This window comes from Nerophis ophidion, linkage group LG11 (genome assembly GCF_033978795.1).
Source record: "Nerophis ophidion isolate RoL-2023_Sa linkage group LG11, RoL_Noph_v1.0, whole genome shotgun sequence".
Taxonomy (NCBI): Eukaryota; Metazoa; Chordata; class Actinopteri; order Syngnathiformes; family Syngnathidae; genus Nerophis; species Nerophis ophidion.
Window position 1 is genome coordinate 67,598,142 of NC_084621.1, and position 12,175 is coordinate 67,610,316.

The 12,175-nt window shown below is 41.1% G+C and overlaps 1 protein-coding gene across 1 annotated transcript in view; it reads right to left on the minus strand.

Moving 5' to 3' along the window:
* LOC133562383 (14-3-3 protein zeta-like) overlaps window positions 1–10,642 on the minus strand; it is a 72,262-nt gene extending 61,620 nt beyond the window's left edge. Inside the window, exon 1 of the mRNA XM_061916554.1 lies at window positions 10,545–10,642. The gene's annotated coding sequence lies outside the window, so the exon portion shown is untranslated. The remainder of the gene's footprint in view (window positions 1–10,544) is intronic.
* Between the last annotated feature and the right edge of the window lie 1,533 nt (window positions 10,643–12,175).

A 12,175-nucleotide genomic window follows, 5' to 3' on the forward strand; every position in this document is an offset into this window, starting at 1 on the left:
GTCCAGTCCATAGTGGATCTAACATAATAGTGAGAGTCCAGTCCATAGTGGATCTAACATAATAGTGAGAGTCCAGTCCATAGTGGATCTAACATAATAGTGAGAGTCCAGTCCATAGTGGATCTAACATAATAGTGAGAGTCCAGTCCATAGTGGATCTAACATAATAGTGAGAGTCCAGTCCATAGTGGATCTAACATAATAGTGAGAGTCCAGTCCATAGTGGATCTAACATAATAGTGAGAGTCCAGTCCATAGGGGATCTAACATAATAGTGAGAGTCCAGTCCATAGTGGATCTAACATAATAGTGAGAGTCCAGTCCATAGTGGATCTAACATAATAGTGATAGTCCAGTCCATAGTGGATCTAACATAATAGTGAGAGTCCAGTCCATAGTGGATCTAACATAATAGTGAGAGTCCAGTCCATAGTGGATCTAACATAATAGTGAGAGTCCAGTCCATAGTGGATCTAACATAATAGTGAGAGTCCAGTCCATAGTGGATCTAACATAATAGTGAGAGTCCAGTCCATAGTGGATCTAACATAATAGTGAGAGTCCAGTCCATAGTGGATCTAACATAATAGTGAGAGTCCAGTCCATAGTAAATCTAACATAATAGTGAGAGTCCAGTCCATAGTGGATCCAACATAATAGTGAGAGTCCAGTCCATAGTAAATCTAACATAATAGTGAGAGTCCAGTCCATAGTGGATCTAACATAATAGTGAGAGTCCAGTCCATAGTGGATCTAACATAATAGTGAGAGTCCAGTCCATAGTGGATCTAACATAATAGTGAGAGTCCAGTCCATAGTGGATCTAACATAATAGTGAGAGTCCAGTCCATAGTGGATCTAACATAATAGTGAGAGTCCAGTCCATAGTGGATCTAACATAATAGTGAGAGTCCAGTCCATAGTAAATCTAACATAATAGTGAGAGTCCAGTCCATAGTGGATCCAACATAATAGTGAGAGTCCAGTCCATAGTAAATCTAACATAATAGTGAGAGTCCAGTCCATAGTGGATCTAACATAATAGTGAGAGTCCAGTCCATAGTGGATCTAACATAATAGTGAGAGTCCAGTCCATAGTGGATCTAACATAATAGTGAGAGTCCAGTCCATAGTGGATCTAACATAATAGTGAGAGTCCAGTCCATAGTGGATCTAACATAATAGTGAGAGTCCAGTCCATAGTAAATCTAACATAATAGTGAGAGTCCAGTCCATAGTGGATCCAACATAATAGTGAGAGTCCAGTCCATAGTAAATCTAACATAATAGTGAGAGTCCAGTCCATAGTGGATCTAACATAATAGTGAGAGTCCAGTCCATAGTGGATCTAACATAATAGTGAGAGTCCAGTCCATAGTGGATCTAACATAATAGTGAGAGTCCAGTCCATAGTGGATCTAACATAATAGTGAGAGTCCAGTCCATAGTGGATCTAACATAATAAGATTTGAGAACATATTGTCCATTCCTATTATGTGCAAACAAATTAGTCCTGTCCCCGGCGACATGTGGACGCTGTTGATGCATAATTCGTTAATTAAATACAATGCAAGATTTCACTTCTCAAAGCAATGATCATTTTGAAGAACGGGAAAGGTTAGTTCAGGCGGCAAAGGAGTGTTCAAGAAGAACCACGTTAAAATCCTAAAGTGGCCTAGCCGGTCTGCAGACTTTAATCCCATTGAACATGAGCTTCCACCCAACAAGTCGTGGACCGGTATCGCTCCATGGGCGAGGCCGGAGGGGGGAAGGAGAAAACCTCCAGACGCAATTTAAAAACTAAACACTTTGTTTGTGTATGTGGGGATATGTTTGCGGTTTTGTTTGGTTTAGGTCAGGGTCTCAGACTCCATTCACCTGGGGGCCACTGGATGCAGAAACTGGGTGAGATTTCTTAAAAAATCCAACCTGCACTTTTTAATGAGTTCACCTTCTATGAATGGCTTTCCCGCCCTACTTGCCAACCCTCACGATTTTTCCGGAAGACTCCCGAATTACGGTGCTCCCAAATGTCCACCCAGCCGACATTATTAAGGGCTGCCCTGACTTCACTGCCATTAACGTCCTCTACAACAGTGGTTCTCAACCTTTTTTCAGTGATGTACCCCCTGTGAACATTTTTTTTAACTCAAGTACCCCCTAATCAGAGCAAAGCATTTTTGGTTGGAAAACAGAGATAAAGACGTAAAAATACAGCACTATGTCATCAGTTTCTGATTTATTAAATTGTGTAACAGTGCAAAATATTGCTCACTTGTAGTGGTCTTTCTTGAACTATTTGGAAAAAAAGATATAAAAATAACTAAAAAACTTGTTGAAAAACAAACAAGTGATTCAATTATAAATAAAGATTTCCACACATAGAAGTAATCATCAACTTAAAGGCCTACTGAAGTGAGATGTTCTTATTTAAACGGGGATAGCAGGTCCATTCTATGTGTCATACTTCATCATTTCGCGATATTGCCATATTTTTGCTGAAAGGATTTAGTAGAGAACATCCACGATAAAGTTTGCAACTTTTGGTCGCTAATAAAAAAAGCCTTGCCTTTACCGGAAGTAGCAGTGACGTCACGGGTTGTAGGGCTCCTCACATCCTCACATTGTTTATAATCATAGCCACCAGCAGCAAGAGCGATTTGGGCAGAGAACGCGACGATTTCCCCATTAATTTGAGCGAGGATGAAAGATTCGTGGATGAGGAAAGTTAGAGTGAATCCCTGGAAAAAAGAAAAAAAAAGGCGAGCGCAGTGGGAGCGATTCATATGTTATTAGACACATTTACTTGGATAATCCTGGAAAATCCCTTATCTGCTTATAGTGTTAATAGTGTTTTAGTGAGATTATAAAGTCATACCTGAAAGTCGGAGGGCTGCGGTGACCGCCAGTGTCTCTGAGAGAAGACAATGTAGGAGACAAAATGATAGCTGCTGCAGGAGGACGCTAACCCCGCACAAGTCTCCGGTTAGAGCCGACTTAATATCACAATTTTCTCATCCAAAAACTTGCTGGTTGACATCTGGTGGAGAAACATGTTCGCTAAAGCTTCACAACAAACAAAGAAACACCGTCTGTGTTTCGGTTGCTAAAGGTAGCTGCAGTCCACCGCCTTACACCAACAGCATTCTTCTTTGACGTCTCCATTATTAATTGAACAAATTGCAAAAGATTCAGCAACACAGATGTCCAAAATACTGTGTAATTATGCGATGAAAAGAGACGAGTTTTAGCCATAAGTGGTGCTGGGCTATTATGTCCGCGACAACCAATAACGTCACAAACACGCGTCATCATTACGCGACTTTTTCAACAAGAAACTCAGCGGGAAATTTAAAATTGTAATTTAGTAAACTAAAAAGGCCGTAATGGCATGTGTTGCAATGTTAATATTTCATCATTGATATATAAACTATCAGACTGTGTGGTCGGTTTCAGTAGGCCTTTGAAGTGCCCTCTTTGGGGATTGAAATAGAGATCCACCTGGATTCATGAACTTAATTATAAATATTTCTTCACAAAAAAAGAAATCTTTAACATCAATATTTATGTCCGCAAAAAAATCTAACCGTCAACACTGAATATTGCATTCATGTATTTTTTTTTTTCACAGTTCATGAACTTGCATTCATATTTTGTTGATGCATTATTCAATAAATATATTTATAAAGGATTTTTGAATGGCTGCTATTTTTTAGAATATTTTTGAAAAATCAATCAATCAATCAATCAATCAATCAATGTTTACTTATATAGCCCTAAATCACTAGTGTCTCAAAGGGCTGCACAAACCACAACGACATCCTCGGTAGGCCCACATAAGGGCAAGGAAAACTCACACCCAGTGGGACGTCGGTGACAATGATGACTATGAGAACCTTGGAGAGGAGGAAAGCAATGGATGTCGAGCGGGTCTAACATGATACTGTGAGAGTTCAATCCATAATGGATCCAACACAGTCGCGAGAGTCCAGTCAAAAGCGGATCCAACACAGCAGCGAGAGTCCCGGAGCCAGCAGGAAACCATCCCAAGCGGAGGCGGATCAGTAGCGCAGAGATGTCCCCAGCCGATACACAGGCAAGCAGTACATGGCCACCGGATCGGACCGGACCCCCTCCATAAGGGAGAGTGGGACATAGGAGAAAAAGAAAAGAAACGGCAGATCAACTGGTCTAAAAAGGGAGTCTATTTAAAGGCTAGAGTTTTAAGGTGAGACTTAAATGCTTCTACTGAGGTGGCATCTCGAACTGTTACCGGGAGGGCATTCCAGAGTACTGGAGCCCGAACAGAAAACGCTCTATAGCCCGCAGACTTTTTTTGGGCTTTAGGAATCACTAACAAGCCGGAGTCCTTTGAAGGCAGATTTCTTGCCGGGACATATGGTACAATACAATCGGCAAGATAGGATGGAGCTAGACCGTGTAGTATTTTATACGTAAGTAGTAAAACCTTAAAGTCACATCTTAAGTGCACAGGAAGCCAGTGCAGGTGAGCCAGTATAGGTATATATGTATGTATATATGTATATAAAGGTATATACAGTACAGGTGTAATGTGATCAAACTTTCTTGTTCTTGTCAAAAGTCTAGCAGCCGCATTTTGTACCAACTGTAATCTTTTAATGCTAGACATGGGGAGACCCGAAAATAATACGTTACAGTAGTCGAGACGAGACGTAACAAACGCATGGTAATAATCTCAGCGTTGCTAGTGGACAGAATGGAGCGAATTTTAGCGATAGTACGGAGATGAAAGAAGGCCGTTTTAGTAACGCTTTTAATGTGTGCCTCAAAGGAGAGAGTTGGGTCGAAGATAATACCCAGATTCTTTACCGTGTCGCCTTGTTTAATTGTTTGGTTGTCAAATGTTAGAGTTGTATTATTAAATAGAGTTCGGTGTCTAGCAGGACCGATAATCAGCATTTCCGTTTTTTTGGCGTTGAGTTGCAAAAAGTTAGCGGACATCCATTGTTTAATTTCATTAAAATCTCACCTACTCCTTGGTATGTACACCTTCAAGTACCCCCAGAGTACGCGTGCCCCCATTTGCGAATCACTGCTCTAAAACATGTCATCGCGACTGCTTTTACATCACAAACCAGCGTGCCGGCTCAGTAACATGTTGTATGCAGATTCACCTAAGTGACTGCAAGACATACCATGCAGGTCACACTGAGGGTGGCCGTATAAACAACTTAAACACTGTTACAAATACGCGCCACACTGTGAACCCACACCAAACAAGAATGACAAACACATTTCGGGAGAACATCCGCACTCTAACACAACGTAAACACAACAGAACAAATTCCCAGAACACTCCCCCGGGCTACAATATACACCACCTCAACCTACGCAAGCAGGGGGGTGTATAGTAAATTGTGAATTATATATATATAGCGCTTTTTTTCTCTAGGGACTCAAAGCGCTTTACATAGTGAAACCCAATATCTAAGTTCCATTTAAACCAGTGTGGGTGGCACTGGGAGCAGGTGGGTAAAGTGTCTTGCCCAAGGACACAACGGCACTGACTAGGATGGCGGAAGCGGGAATCGAACCTGCAACCCACAAGTTGCTGACACGGCAGCTCTACCAACCGAGCTATGCCGCCCTATATATATATATTGTAACCCGGAAGAGTTAGGGCTGCATGGGATTCTGGGTATTTGCTTTGTTGTGTTTATGTGGTGTTACGATGCGGATGTTCTCCCAAAAATGTGTTTGTCATTCTTGTTTGGTGTGGCTTCACAGTGTGGCACATATTTGTAACAATGCGGCCACCTTCAGTGTGACTTGTGTAGCTGTTGATCAAATATGTCTTGCAATTGCACACGTGTGTCTCTGATAGCCAGATACAACACATAATTGGGCTTGCAAACTGTTTCTACAGGATGTAGGTGGTGTTAAAGGCAGCGCCATCATGGTACCCCCTGAATATTGTTGGTCGGGAGGAAATCGACAGGAATTCCAGAGAATGGATGCTCTGAAATTATGGGGTCTCCTGGGAGTGTCGGCAAGTATGTCGCTGCCAGGCGCCGTTCATGCGTTCATATTAAACTCGCGGGTCGCACTAGCATTAAATTGTAATAATAGTTCAAATCATTAACTTTTCTACAATTGTTTGCATTTAAGGGCTTCACGGTGGCAGAGGGGTTAGTGCGTCTGCCTCAAAATACGAAGTTCCTGCAGTCCTGGGTTCAAATCCAGGCTCGGGATCTTTCTGTGTGGAGTTTGCATGTTCTCCCCGTGACTGCGTGGGTTCCCTCCGGGTACTCCGGCTTCCTCCCACCTCCAAAGACATGCACCTGGGGATAGGTTGATTGGCAACACTAAATTGGCCCTAGTGTGTGAATGTTGTCTGTCTATCTGTGTTGGCCCTGCGATGAGGTGGCGACTTGTCCAGGGTGTACCCTGCCTTCCGCCCGATTGTAGCTGAGATAGGCGCCAGCGCCCCCCGCGACCCCGAAAGGGAGTAAGCGGTAGAAAATGGATGGGTGGATGGGTTTGCATTTAAATGAATGCATCAGGCGGCATATCTCGGTTGGGAGAGTGGCCGTGCCAGCAACTTTAGGGTTGTAGGTTCGATTCCCGCTCGTGCCATCCTAGTCACTGCTGTTGTGTCCTTGGGCAAGACACTTTACCCACCTGCTCCCAGTGCCACCCACACTGGTTTAAATGGAACTTAGATATTGGGTGTCACTATGTAAAGCGCTTTGAGTCACTAGAGAAAAGCGCTATATAAATATAATTCACTTCACTTCACATCAGACTCCTTTTTTTAAAATATATTAAATACATATTGCATTTAGTCAACTTAAACCAAAACTTTTTCCAACTTTTAACACACGCATTTGCCTCGGAACAAACAAACAAATTCCAAAGTGAGCAAACCCCCTTTTTTTCCCCCATCCATCCATCCATTTTCTACTGCTTATTCCCTTTCGGGGTCGCGGGGGGCGCTGGCGCCTATCTCAGCTACAATCGGGCGGAAGGCGGCGTACACCCTGGACAAGTCGCCACCTCATCGCAGGGCCAACACAGATAGACAGACAACATTCACACATTATCCATCCATCCATCCATTTCCTACCGCTTATTGCCTTCCGGGGTCGCGGGGGGCGCTGGCGCCTATCTCAGCTACAATCGGGCGGAAGGCGGGGTACACCCTGGACAAATCGCCACCTCACCACAGGGCCAACACAGATAGACAGACAACAATCACACATTATCCATCCATCCATCCATTTTCTACCGCTTATTCCCTTTCGGGGTCGCGGGGGGCGCTGGCGCCTATCTCAGCTACAATCGGGCGGAAGGCGGCGTACACCCTGGACAAGTCACCAACTCATCGCAGGGCCAACACAGATAGACAGACAACAATCACACATTATCCATCCATCCATCCATTTCCTACCGCTTATTCCCTTTCGGGGTCGCGGGGGGCGCTGGCGCCTATCTCAGCTACAATCGGGCGGAAGGCGGCGTACACCCTGGACAAGTCGCCACCTCATCGCAGGACCAACACAGATAGACAGACAACATTCACACACCAGGGACCATTTAGTGTTGTCAATTAACCGATCCCCTTTTTTTCCTACAAATTAATTAGTGATATGCACACTTTTAGCCTAAACAAATGGACAAATGAACAAAAAGACGGTTTATACTTTTCTTATTCATCAAATAAAACAAAAGTCTTACTCATAGTGAGTCACACACGCTCAGACATCATAAAGTAAGTTCTGGGCCGCAAATGTTTGAGACTCCTGGTTTAGATATACAGGGAAATATGTAGAACTCTTAGATTGACGAGGTTGTTGCTATTCCTGTCCAAAAAAATCTTGTGTAAAATTAGATTTTCAGCACCAACCACAATCAAAACAATAAATTGTAAAATCATGCAGAGCCTGGCAAGTTATTCATGCAGATTAAACTGCTACCACTTGTGAAAACTAACTCCATGTCATCTTCTACACCCCTTCATATTATTTACTGTAGGTCAGGGGTCACCAACCTTTTTGAAACCAAGAGCTACTTCTGGAGTACTGATTAATGCAAAGGGCTACCAGTTTGATACACACTTAAATAAATTGCCAGAAATAGCCAATTTGCTCAATTTACCTTTAATAAATAAATCTATATATATTAAAAAAAAGGGTATTTCTTTCTGTCATTCCGTCGTACATTTTTTTTCCTTTTACGGAAGGTTTTTTGTGTAGAGAATAAATGATGAAAAAAACACTTAAAAGAGGAGAAAACACGAAAAAAATGACACTTAAATTTTGAAACATAGTTCATCTTCAATTTCGACTCTTTAAAATTCAAAATTCAACAAAAAAAAAGAAAAGAAAAACTAGCTAATTTGAATCTTTTGGAAAAAATTTAAAAAATTATTTATGGAACATCATTAGTAATTTTTCCTGATTAAGATTAATTTTAGAATTTTGATGACATGTTTTAAATAGGTTTAAAATCCAATCTGCACTTTGTTAGAATATATAACAAATTGAACCAAGCTATATTTCTAACAAAGACAAATCATTATTTCTTTTAGATTTTCCAGAACCAAAATTTTAAAAGAAATTCTAAAGACTTTGAAATAATATTTAAATTTGATTCTACAGATTTTCTAGATTTGCCAGAATAATTTTTGGGGAATTTTAATCATAAAAAGTTTGAAGAAATATTTCACAAATATTTTTTGTCGAAAAAACAGAAGCTAAAATGAATAATTAAAATAAAATGTATTTATTATTCTTTACAATAATAATTAAAAAAAACTTGAACATTGATTTAAATTGTCAGGAAAGAAGAGGAAGGAATTTAAAAGGTATATGTGTTTAAAAATCCTAAAATCATTTTTGAAGTTGTATTTTTTCTCTAAAATTGTCTTTCTGAAAGAAGCAAAGTAAAACAATAAATGAATTTATTTAAACGAGTGAAGACCAAGTCTTTAAAATATTTTCTTGGATTTTCAAATTCTATTTGAGTTTTGTCTCTCTTAGAATTAAAAATGCCGAGCAAAGCGAGACCAGCTTGTTAGTAAATAAATAACATAAAAAAAAAAAAATAGAGGCAGCTCACTGGTAAGTGCTGCTATTTGAGCTATTTTTAGAACCGGCCAGCGGGCGACTCATCTGGTCCTTACGGGCGACCTGGTGTTGGTGACCCCTGGTGTAGTTTGTTTGTGCTGCCCTCTACTGTTTTCTTTTATTGTTGGAGACGCTTTCCAGGTTCTGGGCGTAGCCAAGAGATGACACTCACAGCTTTTCAAGTTCCGTTCAGCATTGCCAAATGTAAGACAATCATTCTATTTTTAGGAAAATTTCACGCCCTGTATGATGTACAATCAATAAAATATTGATATATTTTCCATAATGTACTATAATTTGACCCCTTCAATATTAATGAGGGCAGCACGGTGGCGAGGGGTTAGTGAGTATGCCTCACAATATGAAGGTCCTGAGTAATCCTGGGTTCAATCCCGGGCTCGGGATCTTTCTAATTTATGGATTTTTTTCCCCGCTGACGTATACAAAAAAAATTATTTTACTAAAAAGAGTAAAAACAGGCACAAACACTGAGAGGATGTTTTATTGTTTGTGCTATGGCGCCATCTTTTGGACAAGTTTGCTCACTGCAGGAGCTGCAGTGTCCCTCCATTTACCAGAAATGCTTTTTTTTTTTGTCAATTGTCATTCATTTTTTTTAGACGTTCATAGCCTTCCTTCTCGTATGAATTATTCCATCATCACTTCACGCAACACTTGATTGATTGATTGATTGATACTTTTATTAGTAGATTACACAGTTCAGTACATATTCCGTACAATTGACCACTAAATGGTAACACCCGTATAAGTTTTTCAACTTGTTTAAGTCGGGGTCCACGTTAATCAATTCATGGTAAGTTTTACAGCATAGATAAAACTTGCATGTTCTCCCCGTGAATGCGTGGGTTCCCTCCGGGTACTCCGGCTTCCTCCCACTTCCAAAGACATGCACCTGGGGATAGGTTGATTGGCAACACTAAATTGGCCCTAGTGTGTGAATGTGAGTGTGAATGTTGTCTGTGTTGGCCCTGCGATGAGGTGGCGACTTGTCCAGGGTGTACCCCGCCTTCCGCCCGATTGTAGCTGAGATAGGCGCCAGCGCCCCCCGCGACCCCGAAAAGGGAATAAGCGGTAGAAATGGATGGGATGGATGGATGAAGAGTTGTATTTTGAAATTTGCCTATAGGGGGCGACAAGCCTCTGGCTCATGAGTCCTTGCCGCCATCAACGTAACGCAGCCATCAATTTCCTACCGCTTATCCCTTTTTTGGGGGTCCTGGAACCTATCTCAACTGGATTCGAATGTTGGAAGTATCCAAACTAAACGGGCAAATGTCCAAAGGAAGTAAACACTCCAATACCAGAATATGTCATTAGTAAATCGATACAAATATAACATTACCGCCACAAACCTCTTCCCGCTTTCAGCTAAAGGGCCTCACAGTGGAAATGAAGACAAAGTAGTTCTCCTACCTTTGTTTTGTTGGCCAGCAATGAAGCTTCGTGTTTTTTGTTCTTGTTCCTCGTCCATTGTTTGGTGTTACACCCAAATGATTCCCACCAGAAAAAATGACGCTTCGCCTAAACCAGGGGTGTCCAAACTTTTTCCACAGAGGGCCGCACACGGAAATTGATATTTTTCATTTTCAAACCATAACAAAATATATGGATTTTTTTTTTAATCCTTGGGGCTACTGGGGAGCATAGAGGGTCTCAGTCACTAAAATGTTAAAAAATAAGTCAAATTGTTATTATTATTTTTTATTTAATGCTTACAGTAAAACTCTATATCAACTTGAGGTTGATATAAAGTAAAACAAATAAGGTTTTATGACTTTTATGTCAAAGACAACTTTGTTTTTTATAGTAAAACTGAAAAATGCAGTATTTACATAGATACAGTGGGGCAAAAAAGTATTTAGTCAGCCACCGATTGTGCAAGTTCTCCCACTTCAAATGATGACAAAGGTCTGTAATTTTCATCATAGGTACACTTCAACTGTGAGAGACAGAATGTGGAAAAAAAATCCAGGAATTTATATTGTAGGAATTTTAAAGAATTTATTTGTAAATTTTGGTGGAAAATAAGTATTTGGTCAACCATTCAAAGCTCTCACTGATGGAAGGAGGGTTTGGCTCAAAATCTCAGGATACATGGCCCCATTCATTCTTTCCTTAACACGGATCAATCGTCCTGTCCCCTTAGCAGAAAAACAGCCCCAAAGCATGATGTTTCCACCCCCATGATTCACAGTAGGTATGGTGTTCTTGGGATGCAAATCAGCATTCTTCTTCCTCCAAACACAACAAGTTGAGTTTATACCAAAATGGATACATGGATGATACAGCAGAGGATTGGGAGAATGTCATGTGGTCAGATGAAACCAAAATGGAACTTTTTGGTATAAACTCAACTCGTCGTGTTTGGAGGAAGAAGAATACTGAGTTGCATCCCAAGAACACCACACCTACTGTGAAGCATGGGGGTGGAAACATCATGCTTTGGGGCTGTTTTTCTGCTAAGGGGACAGGACGATTGATCCGTGTTAAGGAAAGAATGAATGAGATTTTGAGCCAAAACCTCCTTCCATCAGTGAGAGCTTTGAATGGTTGACCATAATTTACAAATAAATTCTTTAAAATTCCCTACAATGTGAATTCCTGGATTTTTTTTTTTCACATTCTGTCTCGGGTACTCCGGCTTCCTCCCACCTCCAAAGACATGCACCTGGGGATAGGTTGATTGGCAACACTAAACTGGCCCTAGTGTGTGAATGTGAGTGTGAATGTTGTCTGTCTATCTGTGTTGGCCCTGCGATGAGGTGGCGACTTGTCCAGGGTGTAGCCCGCCTTCCGCCCGATTGTAGCTGAGATAGGCGCCAGCGCCCCCCGCGACCCCAAAAGGGAATAAGTGGTAGAAAATGGATGGATGGATGTTTCTCACAGTTGAAGTGTACCTATGATGAAAATGACAGACCTCTGTCATCATTTGAAGTGGGAGAACTTGCACAATCGCTGGCTGACTAAATACTTTTTTGCCCCGCTGTAGATGAAGTACTTTATTGATTCCTTCAGGAGAGTTCCTTTATTTAGCAATTAAAGCC